General features: G+C 40.2%; 1 long non-coding RNA gene across 1 annotated transcript in view; it reads right to left on the minus strand.

Annotated features, from left to right (window-relative positions):
* The window catches only part of LOC143040182 (uncharacterized), an 86,658-nt gene extending 66,257 nt beyond the window's left edge, over positions 1–20,401 (minus strand). Inside the window, exon 1 of the long non-coding RNA XR_012967693.1 lies at positions 19,996–20,401. This is a non-coding gene — a long non-coding RNA (uncharacterized LOC143040182). The remainder of the gene's footprint in view (positions 1–19,995) is intronic.
* Between the last annotated feature and the right edge of the window lie 1,832 nt (positions 20,402–22,233).

Consider the following 22,233-nt stretch of genomic DNA (forward strand, 5'->3'; position numbering starts at 1 on the left):
ACATAAAAGTGTTTGTTTTTTTCCACGACAGGGACGAAATATGATAAAAAAAAATTATCTCTCCACGATTGGAGTGTGCAGCTATGGTGTGGTCTCCGTACCAAATAAAGAATAAAAAATCAATTCGAAAGAATAGAAAGAGCAGGAACCAAATCGATACCCAGCTTAGCAGACAAAGTATAACAGGAAAAATAAAAAATATTGGACTAATCATCACTGTAAGACGGAAACGACGGAATTATGGTATGTAGGTCATTTAAAAGGAGTGGATGTGTAAATTAGGTTAATACATTTAGTTAAATATAATCAGGTCAACATGCGCACACGTACACACACGCACGCACACACACACACACACACACACACACACACACACACACGCACACACACCTAGCCATACATGAATTTTAAGGTATGATTAATGGTAGAGTAGGAGCAGGTACCCACGAGCGTTGCTACTTTCATGTATATTTCAATTAAGTAAATACAAGTAAACATACACACGCACACACATACACACACACACAATACACACACACACAATACACACACAATACAAACACACACACACGCACAAAATACACACACACACAATACACACACAATACAAACACACACACACGCACAAAATACATACACACACAAATACACACACACAAGTACACACACAATACACATACACAAACATACACACACACACAATACAAACACATAACACACACACACACACGCCCAGGGGAAGGCTGAAGCGGTAACTGGCTCGGCTGTGACGTCATCGGCAGGTCACGTGAGCCGGACGGACCACACACGTGACCCGGGACTCGGCGCTGCCTTGTCAGCTTGCTAAAGATTCTCCTTAATGTTCTTTGCTCTCACGTTATGCGATGGACAGCACATCTTTCTCCTTCCCGCCTTAGGTGCTCAAGCTTGTGTGATTGTTATTACCTTAATATGATCTTATATTACAGCATATCATATACTATATTATACCAATATCCTATTACATTATATTATATTATACTACATTGTATCATGTATCATATTGTATTATATTATGATATGATATTAGATCATACAATGCTATACTATATTATACTTTATTGTACTATATTTCATTATATCATATATGTGCATATTTATATATATATATATATATATGTATATATATGTATATATATATATATACATACATGATATATATTTACATATATAAATATATATATGAACATTTATAATATATATTATATATATGTATACATATGTATTATATGTATTTATATATACTCTATCCCTTACCTCTTCTAATTGTCACAATGCCACATGTGTATATACATATACCCACCAACCCACTCCCACTAAGCGGGAAGTGAAAAACCCCTGATATGTCTAACCCTGATCAGTTGCTGCAAGCTGCCTTTTTTCGATACTTGGGTCGCCTCCCCGCCTGGCCAGGGTCGTCGGGAACTTACACGAAAAGCACGCAATGGGTCCCGGGAATCGAACTCATGACCATCTGCTCATGTGTTGATACTGTATTCACTGGGCTACGTATACATACATATACATGTATATACATACATTTACATTCACATATATATACATGCATATGTATATACAGATATATACAAATATATAAACTCTTTCTTTTCCTCTCTTATGTTCCACGTTTCTTCCCCATACTCGCACAGTAATGTCGCCACAATAATCCCTTCATACAATCTCCTCATAGTATTCATTCCCAAATGTCTATTTCTCGTTACACTTTTTAATCCCTCAAGGCATTTACTTATTTCTCTCAATCTACATTCTACCTCCACCTCCACTTCTCCCTTCTCCGCCACATTAGCACCCAAGTATCTAAAGCTATCCACTTCCTCCAGTCTCTCTCCCTTAATACTCACTTCCAATTTGCTGCCATCCTCTCCCCTTGTACATTTCATCGCTTTACTTTTACCCACATCTATCTTCAACTTCCTTCTTTCGCACACCTTCTTAAACTCAGTCACTAACTTTCTTAATCCCTCTTCTGATCCTGCTACTAGTGCAGCGTCATCAGCAAACAACAGCTGGCTCATCTCCCATTTTTCTCTATTTTCTTTAACCATCTCCAACCCCTGGGCCATTACACTTGCGTCTGTCTCTCGCACCACCCCATCCATGTATAAATTGAACAGCCAAGGCGAAATAACACATCCATGGTAAATTCCCCCATCTACCTTCAGTTCTTATTCTAACACAGGCTCTACTACTCTTATAAAAACGTTTGACTGCTCTTGACAGTTTTCCTCCTATCCCATATATCTGCAAAACCTCCCACAATCCCTTCCTGTCTACCCAATCATAAGCCTTTTCTAGATCGATAAAGGTCCAAAAAACATCCTTGCCTTTTCCTAAAGTTTTCTTATACATATGCCTTACCATAAAAATCTGATCCACTTAACCTACACTGTTCCTCATCAATTAATCCCTCTGTTCCTCTCCTAATCCTCTCAATCAAAACCCTCCCATAAGCCTTCCCAACTACGCTCGAGAAAGTGATTCCTCTGAAAATATTACACTCACACTTTCCCCTTTTTCCCTTGTGAAGTGGAACTATACAGGCACTCCTCCAGTGCTCTGGGACTCTAACCTCTTTTAGATAAACATTAAACAACTTCACCAGCCAGTCCACCATCACTGTACCTCCCTTTTTTAGACACTCCGCATGACAATCATCTAAACCAGGTGCCTTACCTGCTCTCGTCATTTTGATAACTGCTTTTACCTATTCTTTTCTTACTTCTCCATTTTCCTCATTCATCACTGTCATTTTCTTAGAACTTCCCACTGCATCTACTTTTCCTTTCCTATCCTTCTACACATTTAGCAACTTCCTAAAATACTCTGCCCATATTCCTCTTACTACCGTCTCTTTTATTGTCATCTCTCCATCGGCACCTTTTACCTTTTCTTCTCTACTTGATTTACCTCCTCTTAATTTCCTTCCAAAACATATTTCCATTACTTTCAAACAATTGTCATACTCTTGCCACATTTCACATCTGCTCTCCTCTTTGCCTACTTTGTCGTATGTTTTACATTTCTTCTTTTCTTTGTACCTCTCATATGATTCTCTTTTCCTATTTTTGTAGCCAACCTGTGAATGTTCGTTTCTTCTCTTCTACAACCTTCTTTGCTTCATCATCCCACCACTCACTACCTTTCCTTCTATTTCCTCCCGTACTCAATGTTTCACACACCATCTTTGCACGCCTTGTGACTCCCTCCTTGAAACATCCCCATTCCTCCTCCACACCCAGATCTACTCTATCGTTCACTCCCTCCCACTCCTCTCGTACTCCTCCTTTTCTTTCTCATTTAAGCATTTCACTATAAGTACCTCCCTACCTTCTGTCCTTTTCCTCTTTCTCCATCTATATATATATATATATATATTATATATATATGTATATATATATATATATATATATACATATATATATATATGTGTGTGTGTGTGTGTGTGTGTGTGTGTGTGTGTGTATGTATATTTATTCTTGCAGATATATGGGATAGGAGGAAAGCTGTTAAATGCAGTCAAGAGTTTTTATGTGAGTAGTAGAGCCTGTGTTAGAATTAGAAATGGAGAGAGTGACTAGTTTAAGGTAAAAGTGGGACTTCACCAGGGATGTGTTATGTCACACTGGCTGTTCAATTTATACATGGATGGGGTGGTGCGAGAGTAAACGCAAGTGTAATGGGCCGGGGGTTGGAGATAGTTAAAGAAAATAAAGAAAATGGGAGACGAGCCAGTTGTTTGCTGATGACGCTGCACTTGCAACAGGATCAGAGGAGGGATTAAGAAAGTTTGTGACAGAGTTTAAGAAGGTGTGCGAAAGAAGGAAGTTGAAGATAGATGTGGGTAAAAGGTGATGAGATGTACAAGGGAAGAGGATGGCACCAAATTGGAAGTGAGTATTAAGGGAGAGAGACTGGAGGAAGTGGATAGCTTTAGATTCTTGGGTGCTAATGTGGCGGAAAAGGGAGAAGTGGAGGTAGAGGTAGAATGTAGATTGAAAGAAGCAAGTAAATGCCTTGAGGGATTAAAAAGTGTAACGAGAAATAGACATTTGGCAATGGATACTACGAGGAGATTGCATGAAGGGGTGATTGTGGTGACAGCAATGTATGGGGCAGAAACATGGATCACAAGAGAGAAAGAGTTTAAATGTGTTTGAGATGAAATGCCTGAGAAGTATGGTAGGTGTCACTAGGCTGGATAGAGTGAGAAATGAGGAGGCGAGGAGTAGAGTGGGGGTGGAAAGAAGGTGGGAGATAGAGTTAATGAAAGTTTTAGGATTGTTTGGGCGCATGGAAAGAATGAGTGAAGACTGAAGTGTGGAAGGCAGAGGTGTGGGGAGTGAACATAAGAGGGCGACCAAGGATGAGATGGATGGATGAGGTAAAGGGGACATTGGGAAGAGAGGAATGTTTGTTGAGGAAGTGAGAAGACAGAAGCTAGGGGTGAATGGAGAATGGTTGTGTATGGATGATGCTATGATGCATGGGAGTGGGTGGGAGATAGGGGGTGATGGAGTTTGTGTGAATGATATTTTGATGCAGGTCGAATGGATTTCTCCCAGTCTTCTCTTTTTCTGCACAAGGAACAGAGGTGGGGGTCGCCGATTAAATGAAGCGGCCTTGCTGTGGATGTTCTGTGTCTTGCTGCATTGTATCTGACCCAGGGCAGTGGGCGAGATGCAGGGATGACCCGTCATCCGGGAGGAGCCAAAAGAGGAAGAGGATGGTGAATGGGAGTGGAGTAAATGGGGATGAAATGGGTTGGAGTGGATTTATGCCTTTGACTTTGGCTACCTCCCTTGTAAGGGGGAAAAAGCCTTTGGCATATATACATATGTATATGCTTGTGTAATGTCTGATGACATACGTCTCAAGTCACCAGGAATGAAGCTACATAAGATCCTTAGTTGCGTCATTTTGTGTTTAATCATGACACTGATCTTCATATAGTGGAGGTTGCAAGACCACAACAGAATATGTTGAAGTGACAACATTCATTTTCTTGTACCAAATTTCCCTTTAACATCGTGATAATTAATCAACCTGATGAAATAAGGAAATTGTTCAATCTTATTACAGATGCCGCCAGGCGATTTTATTCAAAAAGAGAACCTCAGTGCCATTTAAGCGTAAAAATGGCGGCATGCTAGACATTTCTCGCTAGCATGCTACCTACTTTTGCTACTTACTTTTGCTACTTACTTTTGCTACTTCGTCCGAGTAGAAACGACATCGGTTACGATCTTTCGTTTTTCAATTTTCCAAATGTCAAATTACTTTTCTGTCCTATAGTAAGAAGCTGAACGACGAATTAAGATAATTTAAATCTATACGAGTGTTAGACACATTCTTTAGACCAGTTTCCCAACCTTTTCCGACCATAGCACCCCCTGTTGTCATGTCTAAGCAGTCCAGCACCCCTAACTTGTTATTAGAAGGATAAAAGAAAGTGAGGTGTACTGCTTGATGATTTATTTTCTTGATTCCTTAGAACTGACAATACTGTTTGTAGAAGAAATAAGAACACCCTAGAAAAATAAAATAGCATGGAAAAAGTCAAATATGCACAACTGGGTAATCAGTGATGTATATATCAATGTGATTTTTGTGTGTCGCATGACACAGCACATCCACAGCAAGGCCGCTTCATTAAATCGGCGACCCCCCTCTCCGTCCCCCCATTGCATAAAATGAGAGCGGCCTTGCTGTGGATGTGCTGTGTCTTGCGACACTGCTTCTGACCCAGGGCAGTGGACAAGGTGCAGGGATGACACGTCATTCAGGAGGTGCTAAGAGGGAGAGTGGAGGGGTGTGGAGTGTATTCAGGGATGGAATGGGTGGGAATGATTTTATGCCTTTTTCTTTTTGGCTACCCCCCTTGTAAGGGGGAAAAAGCCTTGGTATATGTATGTATGTATGATTTTTGTCTGTATCACTTCCCAGCAACCCCTATAATTGATTTCAGAACCCCAGGTTGGGAAACGCTAGTTTAGACCAATGCTACTCAAATTGGTGGTCCGATGATTGGGACGTCAGCTACTGGTACGCGGCCAGTCTTCAGGTCATGCTGAGGAATCATACGAGCGGTGGTTCCCAATCTGTGTGCCGCGGTACCAAAGAGTGCCGTGAGATCAACTCACTGAGTGTGCCGCCAAAATTGAGGGCAAAAATAATTTTCGTATTACCGACTCTGTCATTCATTTTTGTTTATTAAAGCAGCATCAGTGTGAAGATGAGTATTTTCATATTATCCAGGGACAGAATTTTGTTACGCTGATGTCGAATCAACAAAATACTGACAAACTAGAATCTAGATTTTCTAATAAGGGTGACGGGGACTTCTGAAAGGCTTGGCAATGCTTACAGGAATTGGTAGAATCTACGAAATTTCAAGGAAATTCTAGGCTGCGATAAATTGTGTCCAGGCCATGCTAAGGAATTAGAGGAATTGGTAGAATCTAAGGAATTTCAAGGAAATTCTAGACTGCGATTAAGTGTTGGATAAATCTATTAGTTGTTTTAAGAAACGGTTAGACAACTTTATGGATGGGGATGACAGGTGGTAATGGACATGGAACTGCCTGGTGTAGGCCTCATGGTCTCTTGCAGTCTCCTTCATTCTTATGTTCTTATGAAAGCAGAATATCCTGAACTTAGTGAAATTACTATAAAAAATCTTCTTTCATTTCCTTCAACATAACTCTGCGTATGGATAAACTGACAAAGAAGAAACAGGCTCATCTTTCACACTAGTAAAGATTAAGGTTATATAATGTTTATTTTTGTGTTAATAAAATGTTGGTTATTTTTTATTTCTATACGTTTTTATTTTGTATTGTTTACAAAATAAATAGAAGATAAAAAAAAATTCAACTTTTATTATATTCATTATATATATAGTTTCCGGTATAAATTAATATTACTACGAAATATTACCGGTACGTGGCACATTGAAAAATGTCCGTCATATGAGAGTTTGAGAATTTCTGGTTTAAATGTTCTTCCGCGTGTCTAGAACACTGTAACAGATGTCGTTTCTACTTAAATTAAGTAGCAAAAACAAGTAGCATGTGTGTCGCCACCGTTATGCTTTGAAGGTGTTGTCTCGGCTGAAAAGTACGAAAAACAGAACGTTCTGTCGTTTGCCAGAAATTGTCAACTAAATGGTGGTGGCCGAAATGTCGTCCGCTTTGATGCCTTTAGTGCAAGATGATGGAAACAAAATCTGATTATTCTGATCTTTTATTTTACGAACGGTTATGTGAAAAGGAATAAATTGATTGATGAATTTAAACAAACACAAACAAATAAAAGAATAAGTGAATACATTAATAATCTAATTAATAAACAAATGAATAAATAAACGAATAGATATGGATAAATACATAAGTGAATGAGTACACAAAGAAAAAAATAAGTATAGATAAGTAGATAAATAGATGAATGAATTGATAGATAAATAAACAGAGTAAGATTCAAGTCAGAATGAACATACAAGACTGTCCCCGACCGCCGGGATGGACGGTTGCCAATAACCGCCATCTCGTTCGATTATGCAACTCAAAACCTGCAGAAAGGGTTACAGCGTCGAGTAAAAACGTAAACTTTATCTTATCGCTAAGTAAAATTATCTCACTGGTAAATCCCTGTATGTTGTTCACACAGGGTAAGGAGAAATTGTAAATGAATATAATCAAAACTTCCTCTTGTGGCAACCTCTATTCATCCTGTCACCGGATTGCAAGTAACAAGAAAATGCCCACGTTCTTGGTGTAGGTTGTTACGTAATATTACCTAGAGGGCACCTCTATGTCAAACCGTTGTAAGGGTACTGTACTTAGTTTTCTTTATAGAACTATGTTGGCAGTATTCCCCTTCTGGCATACCAGCTCATGCGTTCTAGATTAATTTCCTCCTACCAACAGTCTAATTCAAAATTTCTAAATGTCCACTTGCTTTTCGATGAGAGGGGGATGGTAATTATAGAGACAAACTGATGAAAGTTAACAATAAATAGGTAATTAAATAAATATATATATATATAAATAATCAAATAAATAAATAAACAGCAATGCTTGATTACTAAAGCCATGAAACTTGTAACGCATTTTTTACCCCAGCAAATCCATTTCATTCACAATGTAGAATAAATGCGATGCATGGAGAATGTCATGATTTGGTTCAACGTTTGTATAAAAATCCCATAAATTATGATCATCATATATCAAGAAACTATTACCTTCATCATCATTACGATTATCATAAAAATTACACTTAGGAAACATTTTACGAAATAATGTGATTTGAATCAAAGCGAGCGTTATGACGTCACGGAGCTATTGGCCAATAAAGAGCAAGCTTTGGAAACTGAATCGGAGGAGAAAGAGAGATGAGAGAGGGGAAGAGGAAAGTAAAGAGAAAGGAGAGAATGGGATAGTGGGAGGAAGTACTAGTTAATCTTGTGAAATTCACTCAGTCCATTCATTGGTAATATTCAAGTACTTCTGAGCAAATAAATTAACTTTTCGCTTTTGGTATTTCGGGGTATTAGTTACCTGCGATTAGACTGATTTGATAACGTAAAGCCCATCCAGTTTATTTTTGTTTAAATAATGTTTTTTATGGAAAAATAAATGAAAGAAGAATTTTATCATGATGAGGATTCTTAAGCAAGATACGCAAATTTGCAAGACAATTTTTGGTGATATTAATATCCAAAAATGATCAAACGAAACATTTCAAAATGAACAATTATGAGAATGACGAAATAAATGTATAGACACCAAGTGTTCACTTGATAAAGTCATAATATACCATTAATGCATAAAAGCACATGCGTATGACAAAATTATTTTCAAAGTCACCAAGTTGGTGAGACTACGAGAATGTGAATAAAGCGGCGACATGACGTCACTACGGGTGCGTCTGAATAAGCATGATTTTGACATATTTTCCTTTTACTCACGTCTGACGGAAACTACCAGACTTCATGTAACATGTATTTATCTTTAAATGACAAAGTCTCTTCTTAATATGTCCTTTCCAACCACTCCATCAATGATTTATTTTTATTGCAAATCCTCGAAATGTCGAGGAAAAGACAAGAGAATCCCAGGTCGACGGTCCTAGGTGCATGGGTCGACTGTTGCTAAGCCCACGTGATTAAGATACGCCCTCCGTTCATCGATTTTTGCCTATTTTCACACACACGGCGTCCTAGATCCCTGTGGGGGTTGCCGCCCCACGCCACCAGCCGACACTATAGAATGAGGTCACATTCCGCCGAAGAAGTCTTCGGAAGTCGTCGGTTTTTCTCGGTTCTTGTGTCGACTTTCCTCGACTTTGAGTGGATGCAACGTGACTACCTATCCTTCCCCCCCCCCCCCCGCCTACCTCCCACGTCCCTACCCCCCTACTCCCGGCAGATAGCCGGCTGTTTTTGGGACACTAAATTCGCCGGTGCCGAGGCGCGAAAGCCTCCCTGAAACTGGCAAAGAGGAATTGTATGTTTCGAATCGACTAACGCGACTGAGGTTTAGTATCACTGGTGCCGGACGCGAAGATCCAAGAATGAACGGTCTCGTACTAAAAAGCTGAATGCGATCGCCTTAGAGCCACCAGGGAAGTGTGAATGAGCATCTTGGTAGCCGTGCGCTGTGAATAGCCCACAGTCCGTGGCGTCACACCAAAAGCTTCTGGGGTCTTATGTAACACAAGAAGAAGAAGAAAAAGAAGAAGATGGAGGAGGAGAACGAGGAGAGGACCATCGCCTCGCTCGGGTATCAAAAGACTTCGAGACATGTATTAACGACCGACAGAAACACCAACATCATCATCATCATTATCATTATCTATAGGACCACCGTGATCTCAAACATGCGGTCTTTTTCTAATAGTCTCAAGTCTACTAACATGATATCTGACACCGACACGACGGTCCTAGCCACTTCTGTCACCACTTTGTCTTCTAACTTTCATTTCCTCCTGTTTTTCATTGTACTCTTCACGCTGACCTGCTCCCAAAACGTTTCGTATTGTCTCCAATATCCTCAGGTATTCTCTGTCCCAATCTTCCATCACTTTTCTGCTTTCATTGTGTCAATTTATCTCATTTCATTTCTAAATCTCTTGGGTTCCTCTCTACTCCCTTCCATCTTACTATTCAGCTAAAGTTAATGGTTCTGTATTTTATTCTTCCGCATTTTCCCAGTTACTCACCTCCCCTGTCCAGTTCTTCTTCCTCATCTCGCACACCTGCCTCCTTGACCACCACCTGTTCCATTGTCTCTCAAGTTCCCCTACCCTCCCTCCACCTTTCCCATTTCTTTGTCTTTTTCGTTCATTTCGCTTTTCCCTCGTCCGCATTTCATATTCCTGTGTCTCCTCATTTTACCGAAGGTTCTCAGGATTTACTACATTTCTCCCCACTCTCTGTTCTTCCATACGCTTCTTCTTCGTTTCCTTAATTTCTTTTTCAGTAACAGATAAAGACCTGATGTTCTACCTCACACACCTCTCATTACCGTCACATCCAAAGTTATCATGGATTTTCGGTCCACAACTAAATGATCGTTCCTTATAAATTCATTATTCTTCGCCATTTGCACCTAAATCACCACAAACATCATTTCGTCCACTTCGCTGGCTCGGTTGGTGTGATTTGGTTCAGTCTTTTTCCAAAAAACTTGTTAACCGTGATCTACTCATTACTTAATCTACATTTAACTTTCGCTTGTTAATTCCACTGTCGAGAAATGTTAAATCGAACAAGTTTCCATAACGTCCTAGATGGCTACCGAAACGCTTGACAAATCAAAATACGATTCTGTTGTGCTATATAGCTGTCAAGACGTTAGCTTCGGGTCGTCGCCACGTCTCAGAAATTTATAGAATAAAAACGCCGGATTATAGCATCACACGAGGATCGCCAAGCCAAGTCGATAATTAATGCATCGCGGTCGTTCACTGCAAAACCACATCGCAACAATTATGTAACGCTCGAGAACCCAGGCGGGGCGGGCGTTCAGTGACGATTCAGTAATTCAGGAGACGCGCGTCTATTTCAGACGATTTGGGAAGGGCTGTGCAAGTTAAGCCCCATCAACCACACCAAGCTTACGACACGTTTCCGACCACCTTCGACCGAAAATCAAGCGATCGGTCGGCAACACAAAGCCTATGCAAGGAATTGAAATGGAAAAAGTTAATGTGGTTGATAAGATGAAAATCTATGTACTGGGGACTATTCAGTGTGTGTTGTAATATATCTGTCTATCGATCTGTCTATCTATCTATCTTATTACCGACTACCAGCGACTTCCAAAGACTACCAGCAACTGGTCGGCGACCATCTGGCCGCCGGTGGTCGGAAATAGGTCGTAAGCTTGGTTGTAACTGGGCCTTTGCTGGTCTTTCAACGGAGTGGAAGCAAATGAATAACATACTTGACATATCTTTGCACTCGTCTTATGCAAGCTAGGTCTGAGTCACTTCAAAATACCTCCTTAAATATCAGCGGCCTCTCCTTTGTTTCCGCGTTAGCGCGCTCCCTTTCATCAAATCCCCGGCTACCACCAGTGCCCTGTTCACACTAGCGGTTTGAACCGCAGGGAAACCGCGGTAGTACCGCACTCTCAAGGAAAAACTGCGCGGTTGCGTGTGAACGCCTATACTGACTCACACTAAGTGAACCGCGGCGGTTGAAACCGCTAGTGTGAACAAGGCCTCAGTGCCCCGCCGTTATCTCCAACACAAGCCTGACAGAGGATTTCAGTTGAAAATGGTCCTGTTATCGAATATTCACTAGTAATTTAGTAATTGTTGAATTGACCAGGCAAAGTCTGAGAAAGTATAGCTCCGGTCACGCCATCACGACTCGCGAGTTCGTTTAAGTAGAAACGACTTCGGTTACAATTTCTTATTTTCCGACTCTCCAAATGTCAAATCACCTTTGCGTCATATATTCAGAAGCTGAATGAGCAACTAAGAGAAGTGAAAACTAGACGAATATTAGACACATTGTTGAATTGTGGACTTAAGTCTAGAATACTGTAGACGAAGTCGCCCCGCAGGTTTTCAAAATCACAACATTTGACGAAGATCGTGATAGCGTGACTGGAGCTTATGCAAGTATATTGTGTTGTTACACGCATATACAAGTATATAGTGTTGTTACACGCATATATAGTGTTGTTACACGCATATATAGTGTTGTTACACGCATATATAGTGTTGTTACACGCATATATAGTGTTGTTACACGCATATACACAACTCTGTGGTGGCACACTAGGCTATCATGCTACTTGCTTTTGCTACCTCGAATAGAAACGACTTGTTACAATATTCTAAACTTTCGTAAGAACATCTCAACAATGTGTCTAACATTTTTATTCTAGGTTTAACTTCTTAGTTCGTCATTTAGCTTCTAACTGTTTGACGCAAGAGTAATTTGACATTTGGGAAATTTGAAAAACAGAAGATCGTAACCGGAGTCGTTGCTACTCAAACCAAATAGCAAAAGTAAGTAGCATTTTAGAGAGAAATTTTCGTCTTTGTACGTATATACTGTACACGTGCACTGTATATACTAAAGGTGTGATGTCACATTAGAATTTTTTCGCTAGCATGCTACTTGCTTTTGCCACTTGTTTTGAATAGAAACGACTTCAGTTACTTTTGTTTATCAAATTTCCAAATGTCAAATTATTCTTGCGCCATATTATAGTGAGAAGCTGAATGATGAACCAAGAAAATTAAAACCTAGAATACAACTGTTAGACACATTGTTGAGATGTTCTCACGGAAGGCGAGAACATTGTAACCGAAGTAGTTTCTAAGCAGCAAAAGCAAGTAGCATGCTATCGAGAAATGCTTAGTGTGCCGCCACATTTACACGCAGGAAACATAAACCAAAGAAATCTTTCCCCCAAAGAAAAAAAGAAAAAAAGAAAAAAGAAAAAAAGAAAAAAAAGAAAAAAAGAAAAGTTCAAGCTCGCTTCATTCCATCCGCCGAGATGTCCGTTAAACAAACACTATGTAGAAACGATATCTCCAACCACGCCTTAATAGGTCTTGACCATGTTGTTGCCAAGGGAGCCCGATAGTCCGGGCGACTCTGAGAAGCCTAAAGTTATCACACTGGGCTATTTTTCCTCCGACATCCTACCTCCAACATCCATTTGAGTAACTAGAATGTGACTTCGCTTAGAGAATTCTAGACTTCTCTGAGAACATTTCAGCTTTATGTCTAACATTCGTATCTAGGTTTACAACCTCTTAGTTCATTATTCAGCGTTGCTATATATGAAGGAAAGATAATATGATATTTGGAGATTTGAAAAATGAAATGTTAAGAGAGAGAGAGAGAGAGAGAGAGAGAGAGAGAGAGAGAGAGAGAGAGAGAGAGAGAGAAAAGACGCTAAAGAGGTCGGAAGAGAACGAGGAAACAGACGAGTGAGAGAGAGAGAGAGAGAGAGAGAGAGAGAGAGAGAGAGAGAGAGAGAAAGAGAGAGAGAGGAGAAGCTGAAGGAGGAAGAGGAAGGAAGAGGAAAGAAGAGGAAGGAATAGGAAGGAATAAAAAGGAAGAGGAAGGAATAGAAAAGAAGAGGAAGGAGGAGGAAGGAAGAAAAAGGAAGAGGAAAGAAGAGGAAGGAAGAGGAAGGAATAAGGAGGAGGAAGGAATAGGAACGAAGAGGAACGAAGAAAAAGTAAGAGAAAGGAAGAGAAAGGAAAAGAAATAAAGAGAAAGGAAGAGGAAGGAAGAGGAAGGAGGAGGTAAATGATGGGAAGACAGAAGGAAAGAGGGGAAGTGAACAACGGAGATAATGGGAGAGAAACGAAGGAGAGGAAATAGAGAGAAATAAAGAGAAAGAGGGAAGGAGAGGTGAAGAACTGGAAGAAAGAAAGAGGAGTAAAAAGGCGAGGAGAGAAAGAGGATGGAGAGATGAAGGAAGAGGAAGAGGAAGAGGAGAAATGGGATGAAAATGAGAGGAAGGAAGAGAAGGAGGAAGGGAGAGAAAGAGGAGACGTTAAACGAAAAGGAGATGGAGGAAGGGAGATGATGGAGATGGAGGAGGAAGGAGAAACAAAACACACAAGAAAACGAGGGAGGAAAAGAGGGAGAAGAGGAGATAAAGGAGGGAGAAAGGAAGTGATTGCAGATGGAGAAGACGGAAAATTGAATGGAGTGGAAGCTAATAGAGGTGAGTGTTTGATTGTGTGTGTGTGTGTGTGTGTGCGTGTGTGTGTGTGTGTGTGTGTGTGTGTGTGTGTGTGTGTGTGTGTGTGTGTGTGTGTGTGTGTGTGTGTGTGCACGCAGATTGAAAGGAATGTGCACTCAACGTTGTTGCAAACTGCCCACCTCCTCCAAGGCGATGCTCTGCCACATGTTCGTTCTCTCTCTTTCTCTCTTTCTCCTCCCTCTCTCTCCTCCTCCCTCCCTCTCTCTTTCTCCTCCCTCTCTCTCATCCTCCCTCCCTCTCTCTCTCTCTCTACCTCCCTCACTCTCTTTCCCTCCCTTCCTCCCTCCCTCCTTGTCTGTCTCTCTCTCTCTCTCTCTCTCTCTCTCTCCCTTCCTCCCTCTCTCCCTCCCCTTCCCCTCTCTCTCCCCTCCATTTCTCTCCCTCTCTCTCTCTCTCTTTCTCTCTCCATCTTTTTCTCTCTCCCTCTCTCTCCCTCTCCCTCCCTCTCTCTCTCCCCCCTTTCTCTCCTTCCCTCCCTCCTTCTCTCTCTCCCCCATTTCTCTCCTTCCCTCCCTCCTTCCCTCCCTCCTCCTCTCTCTCCCCTTTCTCTCCTTCCCTCCCTCCTTCTCTCTCTCCCCCATTTCTCTCCTTCTCTCTCTCCCTCCCTCCCTCTCTCTCCCTCCCCCCTCTCTCTCTCCCTCCCTCCCCATTCGTCAGTTAAGAGGCCAAGGCACCAAAATAACTCTACACTCTGCTTAGCTCACAGTCGGCTCCCTAATTCCTTGGGCCAGCTTTCCTCTCAGGTCCTTCTTCGGCACGTGCGCGTACGTGTGAGCAGAGCCAGCTGGACGTTGATGAGCTTGTGTATGTGGATTGTGTCCGTATGTACGTTATTAGTATTTGTATCAATACCAAGGAATCTAAGACGCGAGGTAAAGATTAGATTAATGAGGAGACTTTTCGTTAAGGAAATATTCAAAAAAAAAAATGTAGGTTGTCAGATGAAATAAAATAAAAAAAAAACGAGTTTTGATGCGCATGAACGATATTATTCTGTATTCACAAAACCTACCAAGGAGTCTTAATGACCACCCCTACTGACCAGAGTCCCCTAGAAATCTTTTTATTTGACACTCACCTCCGTCCCCAAGGATAGAAACGCTGGTTTTGTCGAGGCAATACCAGATACCAAGGTTGCTTTGCAAAACCTAGTGAATGCACTACAGCTAACATTCGAATCTGGCCAATTACGTATTACAGGTATACGTATATTTTTGTTTCGTTCATACAAATCTATTTACATGAAATGTTACGGGGGGAACTAATCTATATAGGGAAGTATTAATTAGTCAACTATATAGGGAAGTATTAATTAGTCAGAAACTAAAAATGAATTCACATGCCACGGACCAGAAAGAGTATATATCAAACCTCTGGTGTTGACACGACAATGCGGACGCGCACAAATATTTTACAACCATTGCACATAGGGAAAAAAATGTGTACACGCAAGGTTTTCAAGATGGTTATTTTTTAAACGAAAGAAGTGAATCGTATTGTTTTATGATAAAAGAGAAGATGTGATTTCGGGAATCTGTCAATTACCTTTGGAATGTAAGTGTACAATTTCATCATTTCACGTGTAGTTTTGAGATCGTTTAAATTTCGCCCGGCAGTCAGTATTGTGACTCTTATGGTTGAGCGCAAAAAAAAAAAAAAAAAAAAAAAAAAAAAAAAAAAAAAAAAAACGCATACAAATTTCTGCGCTCGCTTATATATATATATATATATATATATATATATATATATATATATAGAGAGAGAGAGAGAGAGAGAGAGAGAGAGAGAGAGAGAGAGAAAACAGGTCACTAATGAAGAACTGTCACCCCAGAACGCCCACATGAAGAATCGTCACCCCATGAGATCCCACCTGAAGAATTGTCATCCCAAAACGCCCACATGAAGAATCGTCACCCCACGAGATCCCACCTGAAGAACTCTCACCACAGAACGCCCACAAGAAAAATCGTCACCCCATGAGATCCTACCTGAAGAATTATCACCCAAGAACGCCCACATGAAGAATCGTCACCCCATCAGATCCCACCTGAAGAAGTGTCACCCAGGACGCCGAATATCAACAGTTGAATAAAGATTATGTTACGTTAGGTTAGGTTAGGTTAGGTTGAATGATGGTTATGCTTATTGACATCAACTTATACAGCCGAAGATTCGTAAACCCAGGATGACCAGCACGAAAAATTGTCACCCTAGGATAGCCCACACGAAGAATTGTCACCCTGTCGAAGTCTGGGATGACGATTTTTCATGTGAAGTTACAACAAATAGATTAACAAACTCTGCAACTGGAACTCGAACCCTTTGCTGTACGACTGCTCATCACAAAACAATGACGTTACCGTTGTACCGCACTTGACCGTATAAAAGGAACGATCCGGAACCTGATCTGACCATTTCTCAACGACACTCGCACAGTACAGTATGTAATATTTGTTTTTGTTTTGTTATCATTTGCCTGTCTGATTTTTATTTATTATTAGTTATATGTCAATTTATTATTATTTACTATTTACCTGTTTGTTTATTATTTAACTATACCTATGCATTTATTTATGTATTTCATTTGTTATTTACATTATCATAGTTTTTATTTATTATTTTATTATTAATATGATTTTTTTCCGCATCCGACCTAGATATGGATCAAAAGGTCTCCTGTCGGAATGCTCCGCCTTTGTAATCCTTTGTAATCCTTTGTAATATTAATTTCGTAGAGTCTTTATTCTGGGGAGCCATTCGACAAGAGGTTAATCCACTCAGAGATATTTAGTTTCAGAATCCGGCCCAGGCAGAGTTTCTTAATTGAGCAGTCATACCATAACCCGCCCTCACCACGTCCTGGTCAAATTGCCAGAACGTAGTGAGGACCGGCTTGGACGTGGTGAGGACGCAGTGGGGACGCAGTGTGGACGCAGTGGGGACGAAGTGTGGACGGCATGGACGTAGCCCAGTTTCGATTTTGCTCAAAATTGACGTAGCGAGAGCGTAGAAGATTTAGGACCGGGCGGTGACCGTCTGCTGACGTAGGAAGGACCGCCTCTGATGTGACTGAGCCTTTAGACTTGATGGATATCTGGCCCTGGGCACCTTGGACGGGAACTGTCGACTTTAGGGAATTTATCTCGGACTTATCAATGTCTCCAGAAGAGGGTTTCTTGACAATGGGTCACTATATATAGAAATTTCATTATCGTGACTTCGTAAAATCTCTTCCTCTCTCTCCCTCCCTCTCTCCTTCTCCCTATTTCTCTGTTTCTCCCCCTCTCTTTCTCTCACTCTGTCTTTCTCTTTCTCTCTCTGTCCTCTGTCTCTGTCTTTCTGTCTTTCTCCTCTTTCTCCCCCCCCCCTCTCTCTCTCTCTCTCTCTCTCTCTCTCTCTCTCTCTCTCTCTCTCTCTCTCTCTCTCTCTCTCTCTCTCTCTCTCTCTCTCTCACACACACACACACACACACTCAAGAAAGGGATGTTTCTCAACTGACAATGCTACTCATCAAAAAAATAATTACATTTCCATTATCATTTGATAAACGAATCGTGAACACAATCATAATTCCACAAAAAAATAAATCTAAGTTATACATTTTCAAACCATGAATATACAAAATGTCTTGAGAACCGATATATTGAACAAAGAGAAGAAGAAAAAGAATAACTTAATAACTGGTCATACGGTAATGTGGAAGAATTATACATTGGACTGTGGTTTATGCACTGCTGTTCGTAGATTTATGCTCGAACCAGTTCAAAATACTTGTATAAAGCAGTATACTCGATTATTTTGGTTTTATGTAATCTCTTTAGGGGGGTCAGTTAGGACTGTGGTTTATGAACTGCTTTTCGTCGATTTATGCTCGAACAAATTCAAAATACTTGTATAAAGGAATATACTCAGTTACTTTGGTTTTATGTAACCTTTTTACGGGAGTCAGTTAGGATGAGAGATCGACGCCGCAAACATGCAAACATAAAGGTGTCTGGCCGCACACCAGGCATTTCTCGCTAGCATGCTACTCGCTTTTGCTACCTCGTTTGAGTAGAAACGACTTCGGTTACGATCTTTTGTTCTTCAAACGTCAAATTACTCTTGCGCCATTTAGTGAGAAGCTGAATGACGAACTAAGAAGTTATACCTAGAATACGAATGTTAGACACAGTGTCGAGATGTTCTTACGAAAGTCTAGATCATTGTAAACGAAGTCGTTTCTACTCAAACAAAGTAACAAACGCAAGTAGCATGCTAGCCTAGTAAGCCGCCACCTTAATGCTATCGACGTCATTATACAAACAAAATGTCACGTTTACCGTCGAAATAGCGGTATTTTGCATATTCCAGCCATTATGTTGTAACTAATCTAAACCTAAGTCTAATCTAACTAAATCTAGTTTAAATAAACCTAATTTAACCTAATTGAATTAAACCAAACCTAGCCTAAACATAACCGAACTTAACCTAACCTAAATCTAACCTAACCCGTCAAAACAAAACCTTATGCCGCGTCCACACGGTCGAGCTGTGCCTGGCAGACTTTGCCCTTACCGGGCAAAGTCCGCAGACTCTGCCCGCGAAGTGTCCACACGGCTGACGATGGTGGTTGGAGGTTAGTTGGCCGCAAGCAGAGGTTGGGAGGGAGTGATTCAGTGCGGTACGATAACCATGGTTCCCGCCATACTTGGAGAAAAGGTAGCACTTTACAGCATTATAATTGCTGCCTGCATTAAAAAGAAAAACAAGAAATCACGGAGACATGCCTGATGCCGGGAGTGGTTACAAAGACGTGATTTAATGGGAAGCTCAGTGACAATCCTACGTGAATTGCAGGATGAAAATGAACAATTGTTTTGCAGTTACATGAGAATGAACATAAGCAGCTTTTCTTTTCTTCTTTCGAAAGTGGAGCCATATATACAAAGGCAAGAGACAAATATGAGGAAAAGCATAGCACCAATAGCACGTCTTGTCGAGACCAGTACACACTAGTACTAGGTGCGGACATGGTAGTAAGGTAACTTCGGTCTGTACTGAGCGGGTTTGCTAACTTTGCTCGCACCTCACCTCATGCGTTTGGCAGCGATGTCAGCCCTCCATCCACTGCCCGCAAATGGCGCCGGGAACGGACAGTTTGATGATTTGCCCGATGGAATTGCCCGTTGTCGAGCAAAGCCCTCGTGCCCGGCGGACAGTGCTCGACCGTGTGGACGTGGCATTACGAAAGTCTAGATCATTGTAAACGAAGTCGTTTCTACTCAAACGAAGTAGCAAATACAAGTAACATGCTAGCCTAGTAAGCCGTCACCTTAATGCTATCGACGTCATTATACAAACAAAATGTCACGTTTACCGTCGAAATAGCGGTATTTTGCATATTCCAGCCATTATGTTGTAACTAATCTAAACCTAAGTCTCATCTAAATCTAGTTTAAATCAACCTAATTTAACCTAACTGAATTAAACCAAACCTAGCCTAAACATAGCCGAACTTAACCTAACCTAAATCTAACCTAACCCGTCAAAAAAAAAAAAAAAAATAACCAAACGTTATCTAACTGAACCTAACCTAACCGTATCTAATCTAACCTAATATAATTTAACCTAACCTAACGTAACCAAGCCAAACCTAACCTAACAGGACAGAACCTAACCGAAATAATAAACAGAATCGAAAATAACTTACGAATTACGGAAGAGAAGGTTTGGGGATCCACAAAGGTGACCTGTTGATTCTTCCAACGCCAAGGAACTGGATACGTATTGGGACTTTCCATTCATTCTGCGTCAATAGGCTTCCAGTTATATACAATGCATGTTATTCTGGACGAAAACCATACAAAAAAAAGTGACTTGATTTATACCACCAACAAGCTAGCGAGACCAAATCTCAATCCAGTTTCAATCACCACTGACTACGAAAGGACGACATTCCACCATATTTCTCAAACGCAAACACGTATACTTCTTCTGTTTCAACCGTCACTTGTGGGGACGATTACAGTGCTTAGAACTTCAAAACAAAATTAAAATTTAATACAAACTATAACGGAAGTATTGTAGATAAAGCTAAAACACTCACTTCACAGCACTTTACCACTTCTAAATAGTGACTGACCACGCGTCTAAGCAAGCCAGACGTTGGTTTTGTTTGGGCGTGGTTTCATAGTTCAAACAAGCAACTAGACGACAAATTATTTACGCTCAAATGGGGAACCACTTCTTTTAGCAAATTGTTCGTTCGGATCATTTGTATACTTTACACGCAGATACTTAAACCTAAAATTTTAATTAAACAATTACATTAAAATAGATATTCTATTATTCAGTAAATTTGCTAAAGTTTTGCAGTGATCTTATCGGTTTTATCCTATTTATCCCTTATTCAAATTAGAAATAGAAATAGACAATTGAAATTTCAATTCAGCTAAATGTCCGTTCTGTCAAATGTCTATTCGGCCTAACCTAATCTACTCGGCCTAACCTAACCCAACCCAATCCAACCTAACCTAACCCATCCTTACCTAACCAAGCCAAAGAAAAAAAAACGCAGATTGAGTTTGATGTCTTTATGTTAACAGCAATACTCTCGTCTTTGTTGACTTAATATCTGTTTTTGTTTTTGTTTTATTTCTTAATGAAGGAGAAGGACTCAAACCTTCTAAAGAATAAAAAAAATCTAAATTGAGGAGGAGTGAGGCATTAGATCTAGAATTAAAGCATAACAATATTATTATTATTATTATTTGCATCCGACCTAGTTATGGACCAAAAGGTCTCCTGTCGACATGCTCCTCCTTTGTAATCCTTTGCATTGGGGACATTTTGCTCTTCCATAACAATAATATCGTGGAGCTGGGCGCGTTACCGCCAGACAAGTGCGTTACCGAAAAATCTGGGATGCATTTCCGTCAATGCGTTACCGATTTAATTTCCTTTGAGCGGTATATGTGTGTACATATATATATATATATATATATATATATATATATATATATATATATATATATATATATGTGTGTGTGTGTGTGTGTGTGTGTGTGTGTGTGTGTGTGTGTGTGTGTGTGTATGTGTGTGTGTGTGTGCGTGTGTGTGTGTGTGTGTGTGTTGAAGAGGGTGGGAAGAGGAAAGATTGGAGTCTTTTCTTCTTGTTTTGTTCTTGACTAGTTTCACTTCAAGCTTTTTCAAAAGAATAGTGCTACAGGATTAGAAGTGGCGTATATGTATACGTGCATACCTTTCCGAATGTAAAGGAACTCACATGTTACAATGACAGAAGAATTATTTAAATGGTAGTGGAAATTAATAATAAATTAATAACAATGTGGCAAGAAAAATAGAAATACTAGAAAAGAAAACTCAATAATAATGATGCCAAAAGAAAAGAAAAATAATAAGAATATAAATTATTTGAACCAAAAGAAAAAATGTGGCAAGGAAAGTGTGAGGTTTGGTCCGGAGTTCCACTCATTTAGGGAATAAGTAGGTGTGACTTGTCCTCACTTTAAGTCTCCTGTCCTTTTGTTTGTGTTGTTGTAAATAGATGTGTGTAGAGAATCGATCATTTATTTATTTATTTATTTATCTATTTATTTATTTTTTTTTTATTTTTTTTTATTTATTTATTTTTTTTTTTTTTTGCGTAGTCTTTGGGCCAAAATGGTGAATTTCTCCTAACCTGGTAAGTGTCCTTCTGGTACGTGGTTTACGAGGGCGTTTGTCTCACGGTGGTGTCTAATGTCCGCTTTGTGTTCTCTGAGCTGTTTGTCAGTCCTCTGTATGTCTCTCCGAAGTATGCGCTGTCGCATCCGTTGCAGGGAATTTTGTAGACTATGCTGGTGTCGCTGTGAGGTTTTATGTTCTTCTTCTTAACCAAGTGTCCGATTTTCTTTCCCGTGTTGTTGACAACTACTAGACCTGAAGG

The sequence above is a fragment of the Oratosquilla oratoria genome, chromosome 28 (assembly GCF_046742065.1).
Source record: "Oratosquilla oratoria isolate Oo_2021 chromosome 28, ASM4674206v1, whole genome shotgun sequence".
NCBI classification, from domain to species: domain Eukaryota; kingdom Metazoa; phylum Arthropoda; class Malacostraca; order Stomatopoda; family Squillidae; genus Oratosquilla; species Oratosquilla oratoria.